This window comes from Myodes glareolus, chromosome 14 (genome assembly GCF_982192425.1).
Source record: "Myodes glareolus chromosome 14, mMyoGla1.1, whole genome shotgun sequence".
Lineage (NCBI taxonomy): Eukaryota > Metazoa > Chordata > Mammalia > Rodentia > Cricetidae > Myodes > Myodes glareolus.
This window is the reverse complement of record NC_142039.1, coordinates 69716335-69734325: the sequence shown is the minus strand read 5'-3', so window position 1 is coordinate 69734325 and position 17991 is coordinate 69716335. Positions and strand designations below refer to the sequence as shown.

At 48.7% G+C, this 17991-nt stretch overlaps 1 protein-coding gene across 3 annotated transcripts in view; it reads right to left on the bottom strand.

Annotated features, from left to right (window-relative positions):
* The window catches only part of Hrh2 (histamine receptor H2), a 41581-nt gene that overhangs the window by 20511 nt on the left and 3079 nt on the right, over nucleotides 1-17991 (bottom strand). The gene's annotated exons all lie outside the window — the stretch shown is intronic.

The following is a 17991-nucleotide window of genomic DNA, read 5'->3' as shown; positions in this document are numbered from 1 at the left end:
TGTGCTCCAGTCAAGCTTTGTGATGCACAAGGAACTGCAAATTTCATGTTGCTTTCGTCTGCAACGACATCATCTTGATTTCCCCACCCCAAGTGATTTCAAAGCATCCTTGTCTCCTGTGCAAAAGCAGGCAGAGGGCTAGACTTAGCGTGGTCTGCTGTTTCCAGGATCTGTCCACTCCATCCTTGCTCAGTGTTCAACACTGACGCCCAAGTCTTACTGGTTTGTATTTAGCAGTGTGCACTCTTCCACTTCCAGGTCAGCCAGCACACAGATCACTCAACCCTAAAGGCTGTAACAGTCCACAGTGTGGCTGGAAGTGGTTTTCCTACCACTCTATCCCCTTGTCAGGTATTTCAGTGTGTTCTCTGCCCTCCATCTTGCTCTCCTCCCTTCTCCCTCCCTCCCTCACTCCCTGCCTCCCTCCCCTCTCCCTTCTCCTTCCCTCCTTCTCCCCCCTCCACTACTCAATCAATAGCTGTACTCACAACACCCAGATACCAGGTCACCTCCACACATCCCTTCCAGTAGTGACAGCCTATGTTTCCAGTTGCTGAGAAACAAGGTCAGGTCTTGTTTCATGGCCAACCCCTTTTACACAGCCCCTCTTTTTTTGTTTTGTTTTGTGAGAGCAGCCAGCAGGCTCTCCTAAGGATTGAGACTGTGAAAATCTAAATGACAGCCAGTGGAACCCTCTTGGAAGCAAACACATCACCAAGGGACATAATAAATCCTGCCTCCCCTCTCCAGCTCTTGCCTGGAGCTGCTCTGCAGTCTGAATACAAATGCCCCCTCTGGTCGGAATGGCTGTGCTGGAGCAGGGTTCCCGACACCCTCTGTTGCTCCAGCTGCCTCAACCTCTTAGCCCTGTGAGCTGAGCCTCTGGCTATTATTTCTGGAGGAGCCCTTCATTACATGAAGAGACCTAACAGCACGGGTCTCACCACCACACTTAATTAACTTTGGAGGGAAAGCAAAAAGGATAGACTTTTTTTTTTGAGACTCCCTATTTCTGATAATAATTTTCTCTTCAATTCCTTGACAGCTGGCTGTAGGCATTTTGGCATTGGGCTGATATTCAAGTTAATATTTGGGAGACTCTTCAAAGCTGAGTGTAACAGCTCTCAATATAATTAGAAATCCCATCCTTCCCTCCCTCTCCCTCTCTCCCTCTCTCCTTTCCTCCCCATCTCCTTCCCTCCTTCCCTCTGGTTTTCTTCAACAATCTCTTCTCTGGGGACTTTGAACATGCTGGAGTGTTCCAGGTGCCAGGGAAGGACAGGTGACCAGTTGTGACTCTTTTTTTGTTAGTCTTCCCAGGATCCACTTCACTGTCTTCCTGCTCAGTGTGAGGCTTCCCAGAGTTTTCCAAAGGTGGGGGCGGAGCTTGTGTGGGGTTAATTCCATCCAACCCCATGCCCGTGAGTACAATGATCCACCCTAAAGAACTGTAGCGTCTACTTGTGAACCAACATCCAATGGGTCCTTTGTCCACAGACTCCTCATGGCCACCCCAGCTGCTGATGGAAAAGACACTCTCCTAAACCTTCAAACCGCGCAAGGGCTCATCTGCTCACTGCTGTAAGCCAGCATCCCAGAGGCATACAGGAGGTGTCAACTCTCTGAGCTGCACTCTGGAACACTCCAGCATGTTCAAAGTCCCCAGAGAAGAGATTGTTGAAGAAAACCAGAGGGAAGGAGGGAAGGAGGGAAGGAGGTCGGGAGGAAAGGAGAGAGGGAAAGAGTGAGAGGGAGGGAAGGATGGGATTTCCTAGCCTACACACTCAGGAGATAATTGCTGTGACATTTGGGTTGAGGGGGGCCTTCCACAGTTCCCCTGTCCCTCTGTGTATATATGGGCAGGGCACAGTTACACACACACACACACACACACACACACACACACACACACACACTCTTCTCTCTCTCTCTCTCTCACACACACACACACACACACACTCTCCTCTCTCTCTCTCTCTCTCTCTCACACACACACACACACATCAATATATAACTTCCTTTCTTTAATCTCTTTTACAATTTCCAATTTATAATAAGTGTCTCTTCAGAGTACTTCAGATTTAACCAATTCTTTTGCTCGTTGCCCAGCCTGAAGCAACGTAACCGCAGACGCATGGAAAATGGTACCTGTGTTGGCAGGGTTACGAGTGGCACACATATGGGGACATGAGCTTCCACAGTGAAGAGGGTGATAGATCGTACATTATGGTGACTCTGCACTGGGTACCAGGCCTGGCCTGTATGATGCTGCTCATAGCAGATAAACATCCTTGAATCCTAACGACAGTCCTCGGAATGAGAGAGGTCGTCTCCATTCAACCTTGAGGAGTGTGTGGACAAAGAACCAAGTGATGCCATTCCTCTGAGGACTGGCAGAGCCTAGACTCAAATTCAGTGCTGCTTAAGTGGCCTCCAAAGGCTTGGTCACCAGTCTGTGGTGCTGCCAGAGGTGGTAGAAGGTTTAGGAGGCAGGGCCTCCAAGGAGGAAGTCGGGTCATGAGGATAACCTAATGAAGAACTGAAGGGGTTATTGGTGTGTGCCTTGATCCCCTCCTGTCTCCATTTTTGCTTCCTGGCTGCTGTGAGGTGAACAGACCCCTCTGCCATGCACTTCCTGCCACGATGTGCTTTTCTGCCACAAGCCCAAAGCCATGGGGTCGAGACCATGAACTTAAACCTCTGGAGTTTCAAGCACCAATAAACCTTATTTCCTTGTTTACCTCAGGTTTTTGTCACAGTGTGGAAAGCTGATTAATATCCATAGTTCAAGTTCCTTTGGTTCACCCTTAGTGCCCATTCTCTGACTAGATTTCAACTGGCCTTGCCAATTTTATCCATCCATCCATCCATCCATCCACCCACCCATCCATCCATTCATCCATCCATCCATCCATCCATCCATCCATCCATACACCCATCCACATCCTTTCTCATTGCTCATTTGAAGAGAATGTGTACAGTGTGAAGTGTTTATATGAATGCTCATAATTGGGGCTCATTGGGCCTGGTGACTGTGCCTGAATGGACAGGTGAAAATATGTTTGTTTTATATTGAATATTCCAAATCAGTTGTGTAAAATTGAAAAAATATAGCATGCACGATATCTTGTTTATCTTTGATACAAATTCAAGCAGTTTGACTCTACCTCTCTGTATGTGTGAGAAAGATGCGTTTGTTATTCCCTCAGCCACTTCCTTTGCCATCTCACGGGTTGCCCACAAATACGTCAGCTGTGCATTTATAGATCACCTTTCAAAGGTTCCTCATAATTGCCTTAACACATTTGAAAGAGGGGCTTCCTGAATGTACCCATGCAGAGCACGTCCCCAGCACACACAGAGGAAAGCTTCCAATTTTACCTAGAGGTGTCCCCAACCACTGCCATCCTGTTCGCAAACTCACTGTGTGCCTCTCATCCCAGGTGGGCCCCATAAGCAGCACTCAGAAGCAACCATAGGCTGGGGCCCAGTGCATCTCTTGGGTACCTGTTATACCCACCCAGCCATTGCTGGGCTCTGTGTCGGGAGGTCTGCTCTATCGGTTCTCATGACCCGCCTTTGGCTGGGCATTCAAGACGCTCTGTGATCTGGCCCAGTCTCCTATTGTCAATGTCAGCTCCTGCCTGCTGAACGCCCGTTGTGCCTCCCAGCATTCTGAGGAACACAGCTGTGGCAGGGTTCACTGTTTCTGGAAAGTGCCAGGGCCCCTCTCACCCCATGCCACTGCAGGTGCTGTTCCTGCTGGCTGGCACGCCCTCCAGCCTTTTCTTGCCCTATATATTCTTACTCTTCTCCCAAGGCTTGGCCCCTTGTCACCTCCTGGTCCTTGGAGGTGACATCCTCCAAGGTCTTTCCATCCTCCAAACTCCTCATTTTTCCTTTTCTGCCCCTAGCTAATGCTTTTCAGAGCCTTGTGAGAATGTTCCTCCTGGGGCAGTCTGGGGTAATTCACTGTCTGTACTGTCTCCTCAGGAAGTGAATTGGGGTGATGTCTGGAACACCATTTCACTATGTCTGGAAACTAGGAAGGGGGACAAATCTAGGTTGGTCTGGATGTCCCAGCTCCCACATCACTGCTACAAACCCAGGAAAAACGACTAGGAAAACGGATGGGCCCAGGGGACAGGCTGGACCAGTCCTGCTGGATGAAGCTGGGCTCGGTGCTTTGTCCTCTGTGGTAAGCAGAGTTTTCCCTTCTGTGAAACATGTGCTTCCACCACCCCATGACCTTGTAGGAAGCCAGGCTTGGCTACAGGCAGCCAGAGATTGGGGTGGGGTGGGGGTCAGTTAAGGCTCAATGGTGCTTATCTCTAGCATCAGCTTACAGTAGGCAAAGAACATGGTGGTCACTGGGCATCCTTCCTGGGACGTAAGTGGGCTGATTCTCATTCTAGAAAAGCATTCTGGGAAGCGGATGACACACGGAATGCCAGATTTCCCTGAGCAGTCAGTGAGGCTCGTCCCCTGGGGAACTAGCTTAGACCACAGGGTTTACCTCGTGGCTGGCCTGGGGCTGTGTGCTGTTCTATTTAATCTTTGCCCTGTTTTGTCGGGTGAGGGATTTTTATTCTCCCCACTTGACACATGCAGAAAGCAAAGTTTAGGACTTGTGGCACTTGCCCAGAGTCTCAAAACCGGGAAGAAGGCAAGTCAGGATTTGAGCCCAGATCTGCCTGCCTCCACAGGCCCTATTTTTAGCCACTCTGCATTTAGCTTTTCAGCAGACAAAGGCCGCTTGGCCTGACTGCCTGCGTTTGCAGCTCAGGCTTCTTCCTTCCTGAAAAGCATGGCCACAGGAGTCTTGCAATTTTTTTTTTTTTTTTGATAGTGAGATCGGCAGCTGCTTCCTCATCCATAGTGGATGGGACATTTGGTCGTAACCGTCACTGAAGGAAGACGTGTGCCGGGGCTTTTGTTTCTCTTCATGTCACCTTGTTCCAAACATTGCGCCCTGCGCACACAGGCTGAAAGGTGAGCGTATCTGAATGTCATCAGGAATTTGGGGCAAAGGTCTGTAGCTGCTGCTCTGGGAACCTCCCAGCCAGGTTCCCACCAGCTCAGAGCAGGATGTTGAGGGCACAGAGGCCTCTCTAGTATGATGGATGGAAGCCTAGACCGTGACTATTCCCATGCGCCAGTCACCCTCCACAGGCCAGGCACATACAGGTGGTAACATGTTGACAGCAGGCGTGAGCATTGTTGCCTCCTGATGAGTAGCAAAACTGAGGCTCAGAGAGAGCAAGCCACTTGTCTAAAGATGCACAGCTGCTGAGGCTCAGAGAGAGCAAATCACTTGTCTAAAGATGCACAGCTGGTGAGGCGACCGGCAGAACTTTGAACAAGGTTCAGGTCAGAGTCTGGGAGCATTCACGGCCTTCCCATGTGCGTCTAGAATCTGGACAGCTCGGCTATCACGTCTCCCTTTCAGGGACATCTGCTTAGTGTCTGACAGCAGTGTGTGGAGGTGGCCAAGCCCCTCCTGGGAACATGGTCCCTTAGTCTTGTGTTTGTCTGAGAAAGCCATTGTTCCTACTTCGCCGTTTTTTCCTATCTGAGCTGGAATTTGTGCAGAGTCTGGCAGTTTTCAGTATCTCGGTCACACTGTACGACTCTCTCCTCAGCCGGCTTCCAAAACTCAGCAGCCCATACAAACACCAACCCTCTCCTTGTCGGTCCCCTCCTCCAACCCCTGGTGACCACTGGCTTAGTTTCTGCCTGTAGCTTTGTCTGCTCTGTGTATCACCACTCAGAAACCAGGAAATGGGTCCCTGTGGATTTACTCTGCCTTAAGAAAAGTCAGGTTTGACCAAGGAAGACCTGAGAAATCTCCAACAGGAGGAATTGCCCAGATGGCTGAGTTCTACATCCAGAACAGTTCAAAGACTGCTGCCTGAGACGATCAAGCCTCACAGGATACTCCAGTCAAGACTTGATCATAATTCTAAATTTTTTTTAGGTCCCCATAAGATTATCAGCACCCCCAGTGAAAGCCTGGAAAACTACTCCCACATTCCCCAAAAAATGGATTATGGATGTTTGTCTTTGTTTAGAATTGGGTTACAAATTGTTATGGATAATGGTCAATAGGAAAGCTAAACAAAGGAGATTCAATTCAGAGTTCTTGTTAAAAAAGGGGGGGGCTACTGAATCTGGGCTCATTATTATTGTATTTTAAATAAATGCTGATTGGCAAGTAGCCAGGCAGGAAGTAGAGGTGGAGCAATGAGAATTCTGGGAAGAGGGAAGTTTCAGTCTGCAGTCATCACCCTGCTGCAGAGGAAGCCAGATACAGAGCAAGCAAGATGTGACTGCCTTGCTGAAAAAGGTACCAAGCCACATGGCTAACACAGACAAGAATTATGGGCTAATGTAAGTTATAAGAATTAGTTAATAAGAAGCCTGAGCTAATGGGCCAATCAATTTATAATTAATGTAGATCTCTGTGTGATTCTTTGGGATTTAATGGCTGCAGGACCAGGTGGGACCGAAACTTCAGACAATTGGTCCCTGAGTCTTTTTTCTATTCTGTTCTTGCCCGGCCTTCAACCACTTCATTGTTCAGAGATGACCATTGCTCAGTGAAATGCTTTGGTGTTACCCTTCCTTTATCACCAGCACGCAAACACCGGCCAGCCCCAGGTGTCCTGCCTCCAAAATCCATATCCGTCTTCTCTCCTCTGGCTGCCACCTTCTTTACTGGTGCCACCAACTCTGTGATACTCTGCCGACACAGATTCAGTAGCTCAGCACGGGTATCAGTTCTGAAAGGGGACCCAACCGATGGCCTTCCCACCACTGTCATGACCACCACACCCTGCCTTTCCACTGCTGCCATGACCACCCCACCCAGCCTTCCCACCACTGTCACGACCACCCCACCCGGTTTTTAACGTAGCACAGTTTGCATTCCTTAATTCTTTTGAGACAGACTCTCATGGCCAAGCTGACTTTGCACTCACTATGTAGGGAAGAGTGACCGTGAATTCTCGATTCTCCTGCCTCAGTGTTCTGCCTACACCCACCTCGCTTATTCCCCTACTTGTTGCCACTCCCTGTTGGAGTGTGAGCTCTGGTTAGTGTAAGATCTAAGAGCCCCTTTATCTTGCTCTCTGACAGGCAATAGGAGATCACTGGTTGTTAGCTGGAGAGTGGCCAAATATGAATTCAATGACCATCACATAGTAATGCCCCATTTATCAGGCTCTTTGAAGTGCCAGGGAACATTTTAGCTCCTTTTACACACGGGATCTCATTTAATCTCCTCTGTGGCTCTGTAGCTACTGCTCATATCATTTTATAGATTAGGAATTGGAGTATCTTGGTCAAAGTGTACCCTGAGCAAGGGTTGGCATGCAGGTGTGGGGAAGGCCTGGTGAAGGGGTGTATCGACAGGGGCTAGACTGAGCCAAGGCAAACTTCTGCCTTGGTTCTCAAGGAAGCAAAGTAGAGGAATCCTTGCTTTGGCAGAGAAGCCCGAATCCCCACCACCTTGGGGTCAAAAGCTCCCAGGGCAGGCACTGGGGTAAGGAGGGTAACCTAGTGAAAGTTTAGATTCCCAGGCTATGTCCTGTTGTGACGCTGATTTTCTGAGGTATCTAACAAGTTTCATACCTGCAGCTTCTTTGGTAGAAAAATGAGTAAGCAGGCTTAGAATGACTTGAATTTCTCCCTACTCTATATGCATGAAGAAAAGGAAGAAAGGGAGGGAGAAAGGAAGGAAGAAAGGAAGGAAGGAAGTAAGGAAGGAAGGAAGGAAGGAAGGAAGGAAGGAAGGAAGGAAGGAATTATGTGTCTATCAGATAACAAAATAGGAGAGATGTGGGTAGAATCCAAACACAGTCAACCCCTAATATTCATGAAGGCCCTTTTACAATACCCTTAAGAGATAGCCATCTTGGTCTTCTTACATACTTCTACTGATGGAGAATTTCTTACAAACCTTTTTCCAATAAGTCATTTAGAGACCTGTCAAGGGCCTTGCACACTTTCTGTTGAAAACAATATTCCCCGGGCGGGCAGGGCTGGAAAGCATTACAGTTTATGCATATTCCACAGAAAGGACATTGTGGTTGGGACCAGATGGCTCACACTATGTGGCTGTGTGATTATAAGGTGTCACTGGCAGTGTGTGTTTTCCCCTCCTGTATGTTGTAGGTCCATGAGAGGCTCCAGGTCCTTCTTTACAGGCAGCACTACAGAACTCTGTGTCCTTCAGGTCCTTGCATCCTTGTTCCGCACAGCCTTCGAGTCTGCCAAATGGATACGCCACTCCCACCCCACCATCACCCTCATCGCCTCAGCCATCACCACGGTCATGGCTACCGTCACCTCTGTCACCATCTCCCCAGGGACCGGGTCTTTCCTTCTTCTCTGTTCCCTGCCCCAAGCTCATTCTTTGAGGGTTTTGCCCTTCTGGCAGGGTATAGGTTAGTTGTATAGGAAAAAGCCTTATAGTCGGTGGGTCATTTCAGAGGTATCAGAGGCAAATGGCGAACCCTTGACAAGAACATTCACCCTGTTGGTTATCTTAGGTCATTCTTTCCCCCACACCCATTACCTCAGGGTGAGGCCTGCAGGCGAACTGAATAGGAATACCACTGTCACCCCATTTTGCAAAATGACACAGAGAAACCAGGTACCTTGATGGAGGTCACACAGCTGGTTATGTCTGTCAGGAGTCAACCTTGGAATTCACCTGCTTGTATTCATCTTGTCTCCCTCTCCCTGTTTCTCAAGCCCCCTCCACCCCTCTACCCCACCACAATCTTAGCCAAATTTACAAAACATCACATCGATATTTCTATCTGACATTTTCCCCTTGAATTGGTTGAATATTTTTTGCAAAAGGAATTTATGGATAGAATCACTCTCCCACACATAGGTCACCCTAACAATAAATGCACTGCCAATGTCTTTGATGCCCCAGAGGGCAGGCCAGAGGGTGACTGGTCTGCTTTCGTAAGGCAGTGGAGAGTGGGGATGGTAGTGTGTGACAGGCATTTTCTCCATGGTCAAAGAAAAGTTTCCATGATATCTGGGCATTAGTTATACGTATGTCACTGATGACCCAAATCTATCTTGGGTGGCCCCCAGGGCTGCCTGCTCCGCACCAGGGGGATTATTTCACCCTCCCCAGCGAACCAACACCATGTCGTGGGAAGGCAGCTGCCTGATGTGTGTCAGATATTGGCTTAGCACTGCCACCACTGTGTTGCTGGGAAAGTCGTTGACCTCTCTGAGACTGTGCTTCCGTCTCTGAGTGGTATATCACAACACACGGCTGAGAGGACGAAAGTGGAAGCTGGGGCTGTGTAAGGAACACGGAGGCTCCCCCACAGATGGCATGCCTCATGGCGGCTGTCTGCTTCTCTGTCACAGAAGCTTATTTGAAGTCCCACCTTGTCTGGAAGTGAAGGCAGCCAAGGTCACCAGATGGAGAGAGGCAGCGAGCGACTAAAACAAATCTATCTAAAGCAGCTTGTGGACTGGGAATGGGGCCAGGGCGGGCTGGATGGGCCTATGTTTGGGTTGGAAGGTAGAGAGTGAAGGGGAGAGAGCAGAGAGGAAGGGGAACCCATGCTGGAAGGGGTCACTTTGGTGACAGCCCCCTAACAGTGGCAATAATAGTGAGAGAGAGGGGTGAGGCCAAGTGGGAGGGGGTGGATCATTGTGGAGCTAGGAGTCTATCCTGGGGGCAAGGCATAGTCAGACTCTAAATACATAATACATAGAGAGAAGTTTCCTGAGACATCAGGCCGAGGGAGATTTGTAAGATTTCACTTGCTGAGGAGAACAAACCCACACAGGGCTCATAAACCTAATAAACCCTTGGTGGCTCTTCTGATAATGATCCTCAGAGGCTTCTGGTCAAACCACCTTTTAGTCACGGATGAAATCAAAACACTGTGGCATGCCTGTGCCCAGATAGGGTTTGGCAAAACTATCTGGGACAAGATTTTTGTAGTTCTCTTGTGTCAGGTCTTTGGCCAGTGGTACACTGGGGACTGACCTTCACTGTGAACAGTCAAAGGGTCCCTGTGGTTTCAGGGAGGCCATGGGGTGAGGGAGAAGAAGGGAAGCCAGCAGTAACGGCAAGGCTCATGGGACCTATGCATCATCTATTGCCAGACTGAAGACGGGAAACAGCCCAGTGGTCATTGAGTGTTCAGGAATCTCTGTCCAGTATTCCACATGGATGGACAGGCTAGCTTTTCTTGATTGACCCCAGCCTCTTCAGTGACATGCATTTCCCTCAGTTTGCTGATGTTTGTGTAAAGAAGTAAGCCAGTGCTTACACACATTTCAGTCTGCTGAAGAGTGTTATTGGGCATAAACAATCTTATAATTTTTAAATGCCCATTTTTATAATTGGGAGATATAATGGAAAAGTCTAGATTTCTAGTTAGGGTCAGTTTCTGACTGTCATGGCTTGGCTTCATAATATTTTTAGTTTACAAGGAGCAAAACCACACACTTCTAGAACAGACCTTGTAGCAAAAGGAGCGACGGGCTGCTTCCCGCCGCCTGGCTTCCGGGTAGCTTTACCCGAAATAACAACATACAAATTGTATTCTTTTAATCATTGTCTGGCCCATTAGTTATAGCCTCTTATTGGCTAACTCTCATATCTTGACTAACCCATATCTAATAATCTGTATGTCACCATGAGGTCGTGGCTTACCGGCATGAGTCTAGCCAGCATCCGTCTCGGGATGGGGAATCATGGCATCTGTCTCAAGAAATCTAATGAGGTGGGCCTCACTTGTGAAGACAGGCTTTGGGCTGGATGCTGTCTACCCAGCTGAAAGATGAGGGGAGCGTCCCGAGCATGCGTATGGGAGGCTGGGCCCTTCTGTGGCATTCTCTAGGTCGGAGGTGCTAACTGCACTTGGCTGGTGCCTTTGGAAGACATTCCAGGGCCACATCTCCAGTGGTCAGCTTTGGGTCTGTCCTCACACTGGGGGTCACTTGGAGCAGATTTACCAGGCAGGGATGCCAGTTTCCTGGTCTCTGAGAGGCTGGAGCTTGCCGTTTTGACATAGCAGTTCCCTGAGTTTGATAAAAGGAGACTGCTTAGAAAGTCTCTACCCAGATAGATGATCATGACAACTTTGAGGTTCTGCAGCTTAGGCCAAGAGCAGAAGAAGCCAGTTCCCCTGGGGGCATGCTGATGCTCTTTGAGAATATTAAGAGGATCCTGTTAGAGATGCATGGGTTTGAACACAGTCATGGCCCTGAAGCAGGGGAGTCGGTCAGGAGAACTTGGAGGTAGATTGATTATTATAACAAGGAACTAAGTTCCTTCTGTTATTCTACTGACTGTAGCAATGGAAAGGCAATGTGTGCTCGTAGAATAGAAACGAAGCCTGAGTTCACTAGTAGGAAATTGTTCTGCTCACAACGGTGCCAGGATGGAACCTACGCCCTCAGGAATCCTTGACGAGAGCTCTTCCTTTGAGCATCTCCACGCTGGCCCCTGATTTGTTCTATTTTAAAATACTCGAATTTAAAATAAATACAAGTTTATTTTAAAACACTCAAGCGAGCAAACGAGGCTCATGACCTGGACGTCACGTGAATGACGGACATTGGTGACGTGAACACTGCCGTCTGAGGAGGGGCGACAGGGTGCCACAGTGTATCTTTCAAAGCTGTGTGATAAGAATGCAGACAAGGTGCAGTCTCCCTGAAGATGTCTAGACAGACAGCCCAGCGGAGAATCCAGCCTCGGTTTCCCTCACTGGAGAAGTCTCATTTCCTCTCCTTCCCCATTCCCTCTCTGATGTAGACAGTTCTGCCCCTGGCCTTGCAGCCTCCTTCCTAACCCACCCTGGATACAATGCATATGAATGTTGCTTCATCAGCTTCACGGCTTTAACTGACTGGGTCACAGCCTTGTTCCCACTCCATCTCATTCTCAGTGAGCCTCAGATTCCAGATACAAAAAAACATTTTTTTTGGCAGTTTCTGGGGGCTCCCATCACAGAGTTGGGGGAGCTGGGATTGCCCATGAAGTCAGGTGTCCAGGCCAGAAGCATGGCCTTTGGGTCTTGTGGGCAAGATCTGAGTAGACCAGGGATAGGCAATTTGGGGTCAGTGGTTTTGTTCCCTGCTTCCATTTCCTCTCCTGAAAAGTGGTGAAATAATCCTGACCTCAGAGGATGTTAGAAGGCTTTTTGGTTAAGGGTCAAGAGCAAGGCTCCCCTAGACTAGCACCTTCTCTCTGGCTGCAGCAGCTCAGATCTCCCTACCTCTCACCTGTCACCTAGAAGAGCAGAAGCTGTCCCTGTACAATATTGTCTGCACTAGTCAGTGTTCTGTTGCTGTGAAGAGATATTATAACCAAGGCAACTCTTACAAGAGGAAGCATTTAACTGGGGCTGGCTTACAGCTTCAGAGGTTTAGTTATTATCATCATGATGGGGAGCTTGGTGGGGAGCATGGCACAGACCATGGTAATAAGCAGGCATACATGGTGCTGGAGAAGTAGCTGAGCGGTTCACATTTGGATCTGCAGGCAGCAGGAAGAGAGAGCCACTGGGCCTGGCTAGGACTTTTGAAACCTCAGAACCCACCTCTAGCGACACACTTCCTCTAACAAGGCCACACCTACTCTAGCAAGACAGCGCCTCCTAATCCTTATCAAATAGTGCCATTCTCTGATGACTAAGCATTCAAATATATGAGCTTGCCATACTTATTCAAACCACCACATCATCTGACTTGTAAGGGATCAGGGGGCAACTGCATCTCAAGCCCCAGTATCTCTGAGCTCACACCAGTGCATCAATGCTGTGGGTTGCTGACAGACAGGCCAATCCCTGGCCCACGTGGGTGACTGCCTCTCTCTAGCTTCTCACCTGCATTTGCCCTGTTCTGCTGCCCCTCCTCTGGAACCTCATCCTACCTTCTCACTTAGCAGCTCTCTTATCCCCCCATTCCTGCTCTACCAACCCTGAGGGCCCTAAAGCAAGCTTCTGGCCTAGACACCTGACTTTCCGGACATGCCCACTTAGCCACAGAAGGGTCTGTGCTCTTGACAATGGCTTGAATGGTGAAAGCGATTTTTTGATGCTCAGAACTTGAGAGTAGTAGAGTCAAGCATCAGAGATGCTACACCTACTACTGCCACACACTGGAAACTACAAACAATAAGGGGGGGAATACTTGTAATTAGATTTTAAAAACTCACCAGGATTCAAATAATATGTAATGATTCTATGAACTTCTATCCTATCCATGTGAAGCTGGGGAGAATACCGTAAAATACTAATGCCTAGAAAGATTTGATTGTAATAACTGTTTTTTGGGCTGTGTGTTATTGGCACCAATTATTACAGTCTTTCTTCATTGAGAGTTAATGCTAGCAAATAAAAACCAATGCATGCAATATAGGATAACATGTACATTTCCCCTTTGGGGTAAAAATATGAATACATATATAATATGAATATAATGAAAATTTAAATAAAATGCAGTGAACCCTTTTATCTGTTGTGTTTTCTTCTCTGCGATCATCCACAGCCTGAAAATACTAATGGAAAATTCAAGATGTAAACAAGTCTTAGGCTTTTAGTTGCCTGTCAATTCAGGGATGGTGGTGTACACCTATAATTCCCATATTTAGAGGCCTTGTACAGGAGAATTGCAAATTTGAGGCCACACTGGATTAGATAGCCTGTCTCCAAAACAAACACCAGAAAAGTGACATGATGTTCCAGGTTGCATGATGAAACCTCATCAGCCCTGCCCAGGATAGATTAAATCTTTTTGTCCACGGGGTCCACAGAGGCTGTGCGTGGGCTGTGTACCTTAACATCCACTGTGTGTGTTGGGGACGAGTAGAGCCATGTCCAGAGGGGTGGCCACTGAACAGCTATGGGCCCAGAGCCACCTCGTTACATTTTTCAAAAGAAGCTAGAATGCTGGATGTGAATTCAAACCTTTTAGTTCTAAAACAAGATGCCTTCATTTCCAGTGAACTCTTCTTTAAAAATGGTGACTCACACATGCCTCGGTTGCAGGACACAGAGAAACCGACCTGGAATTAGTCTGGAAGCTTCCTCCCCACTGTGTTAGCCCTCAGTGTTGGAAGGGGCCGTGCGGGCCGCAGGGGGAGAGTTGCCATCAGCTGCCTTTCAACTGTGTACCCTGCATCTAACAATATAATCAGCCGGGCAAGAGGAGTCCCCGGGAGCAACAGAGGCAAGACAGCTATGAGGGGAACTAGCAGACTTTTGATTGGATTAGATGCCTTCTCTACAGGAGGCAATTCACTTCTGTTCCTAGAAACCCACTAAAAGCCTGTGGCTGGGAAGGCGCAGGCCCCAGTGTAGAAGCAATTGCTTTATCTTGCTGAATGGACATGGTGTGCCCATCCAAATGCCTCTGCACGGCTGCGTCCGTGCCCGGTTGCGAGTGCTGCTGTCAGCTTTGCTAACCATGACTGCAGAGACTCATGACTTCAAAATGCTGATAAACAGCTGATAGGTATCCAATCACAGAGGAGACGTTTACAACACCCCAATGCTCAGGGTACATCTTCGAAGAAAGGGCAGAAAGAATGCAAGAGCCCAAGGAAGGGTGTGGGAAGTGTGGGGGAGGTGTGGAGCACTGAGCCAGGCGTGATGTGGCCACCGCACTCTTGAACTCACAGCCAAGGTACTTGTGGATGCAGGACTGAGCCTAACTGACAGTTGATCACGGAAGGGTCTCAAAACTCCACGTCTCCTAGAACCTACACACAGGGAATGTTGCTTGGTAGGAAGGAAAAGTTTCTTCAGTGGTATAGCCACTGGCAAGCTTCCCATGTAAACAAACTCTTGCCCATGCTCCTCTAAACAACTCCAGTGAAAACCACTGAGACACATGTGTGCACGTGCACACACACACACACACACACACACACACCACACACACACACACACACAGATGTGACAGCAGAAGAAAGCCTGGTCGGAAAGAGCAAGGGGATTAGTGAGAGTGAGAAGGAACTAGAGAGAGGGTAACAGGTGTGTCGCTATAACCGAAACACAGCATGTACTTGCATGGAAACGTTCTGACAAAACCCACTGCTGTGCATAACTAATATCTGCTGGGAAAACACGAAACATTTGTCTCATTCAAACAAACAAACATCTTGTGGACTCTGTGGCAGTCCCCTGGACATGTGGTCACTGCATGTCCTCCTGTGCCCTGCAGAGTCTGGAAGGTTCCCTGTCTTACATCTCCCTTTTCTAAATGCCTTTTCAGAGGTCATTATTGCTTGAGAGTTTTGCTTCCGATCGGGACAGATTCCTTGGCAGTAGTTTGGGGAGGACTAACATCCTCCTCTGCTAGAGTAGCAAGATAGCATATGTTCCACTCTGGGCGTGGGAGCTGAGGCGAGAGATGCCCGACTCTAACCGTAGGCTTTCTCCTGAGTAATGAGTATTTTTGCTTCTGGAAATAACCCATAGTAGCCCTGCAGCTGGGCCTCCTGCTCTTGGCTGTGATAAGGCCTCAGTCGTCCATCCGTCTGTCTGTCCGTGTCCCCTGCTTCCCCCGCCCACCTTCCCAGCACACTGTCTGTTCTTCAGGTTCCTAGAAGGCTTCATTCATCTTTTGTTCTCTGCATTCTCATTCCTGTTTCTTTGCCACCCGGATGCCTGGGTCTGAACTACCCTTTCTGGGTTCCCTCATCCCCCATCTCTAGACATTGGGAACTCTGGGGTCAGATGCCACCTCCCATCAGTCTGGGCCTCCTTCATGGCAGCTGAGACCCCAGGAGCCTAACCCCTTCCTGCTTCTGTTTCTCTCTACTTGTATCCCTTCCTTCCCTTTCCCTCATACCTGCCATGGTGATTTAACCTCCCATTCCTTCTGAATCCATTCCCTTCTCTGGCTGTGGTAAAGGTCGAGGGCCAGAGCATCCTCGTGGGCTTCAGGTCTGTACCCTCCTCTAGCCCACCTTCCTCTATGCTTCCTGAAGGGACAGCAAACATGATCACCGGAAACTAGACTCCCACGTGGCTCCCACAGCCCACTGGGCAGTGAAGGATCTGCGTCTTGTGGACTTCTGTATGACCCCTTCCCATCCCACCCCTGTGGACATCAAATGAAGCCTAGCTGTTCTAACTGCCCTAAGAACACCCGGAAACACTGCAGCCCCATGCCTCTGGACCTTCTTTGTCTCTACCTGGAAGACCCAGCCACTCCTTGCACTCCCATCATCTCCAAGGCAGTCTTGGAAATCTTTGGAGGCGACTTCCTCTGAAGAGTCAGCGCTCGATTCTCCAAGTGTGGGTGCTGCACATGGTTGAAGGGCTGTGCTGTCCCTTGGCATCCTCAGCACTGTCTTCCCTGCTAAACAGGCATCCTTGGGCAGACGCCACATTCACCCACCTCTGTCTTCTGTGAACTGCTCAGGGTTGGACACATGGCAGGCTTAGCGAGGGTTTCCTGAATGCCTCAGTGAAAGAATGGATGGCCCTGATGCTCAGAGGTGCTGGTTGGATGTTTGGAGGTCATTCTATCAGGAGTAATTTTAGAGTTGGCAGTGACTATGGTATTCATTTTTTTTTCTGGAGCTAGAAGTATTTATGATCACCTTTGCTGTTTTTTGAGTCCAGAAACCAGGCCAAAGTTTCCATATACTCCAAGAGCAAGGTCTCATGAGTTTGGTAGCAATTTGCCATTCTGCCTGCTCCGACCCATGACCATCGTGAGCCTAAGCCAGCCTTCTCTCCTTGTGGCCAGGCCCACACCCTTCCCACTACACTGTCAAACAAGGGTTGAATTGGGAAAACCCTCTGAATCAGCCAATGATAGGCCCCTGTGGTTTCCTCAGATTGGTCACAAGAGGTCCAGAAAGGAAAATCTACTTGCCCAGGATCCCAGAGAGGGAAGAAATGTGTGGTCACACCTGAGGCAGTTTGTCAAGATTTTATCAGGTTGGAAAGAATGATTAAAGGAAAATTTGAGATGTTCTAGGGAGTCTGGGCTAGTCTGGAGGTTGAGATGCCAGGGAGGGCCTCTATGGGGCTACCCCTGGGGCAACATGGGTAGAGGAACATGGACAAGGGGTGACATGGACAGAGGAAACATGCCAAGGTTGGAGAAGGAGAGAGCTTGTTTTGAGGCCAGCAGAGAGAGGAGAGACACAGCCAAGGTCACGGGCTACCAGGCAGACAGACATCTGTGGAGTTGCAATGTGGTCTAAGTAAGAAAGTGAGGTGAGAAGCTTTACCTGAATGTTTGGGACAGATCCTGAACAACAGGCACAAAAATTCAGGGAACTCAAGTCAATAGGTACATCTGCATCCATGTACACACCCCACAAAAAGTGTGTGTCTTTCCAAAAGGCCTGTACCCAAGTGCTCACAGAAACACCAATCAAAACAGCCCTAGAGTGGAAGCAACCCAACTCCTTCCCATCAACTGGCAAATAGAAGGTGGCTCCCATACAGTGGAATACTAGTCAGCTCTAAAAAGGCATGCAAGCATGTATCAGCACGCTCCAACAGGATGGAGAGAGGAGAGACACAGCCAAGGTCACGGGCTACCAGGCAGACAGACATCTGTGGAGTTGCAATGTGGTCTAAGTAAGAAAGTGAGGTGAGAAGCTTTACCTGAATGTTTGGGACAGATCCTCCAAGGTAGAAGAAGTCAGTCACAAAAGGTCCCATGTTGTGAGAGTATTTATCCAAGATGTCCAGAACAGAAAGGTCTACAGAGCTAGAAAGTAGATGAGCAGCTGGATTGAGGTGGGTGCTGCTGAAGAGTGAAGGGGAGGGTGAACTGCTAGGGTGCACGGGTTTGCTTTAGTGGTGGTGAAAGTGGTTTTAAAATTTGGCAACTGTGGACCCACCAATACGAGTAACCTATACGATGGGTGTGGGTCAGGTTTAGAGTGCTGTTTAATGGTTTAAGGGTTTAATGCCAGCGACTCTATTAAACCCTTGACTGGCACAGTTAAAATGGGTGGATTTT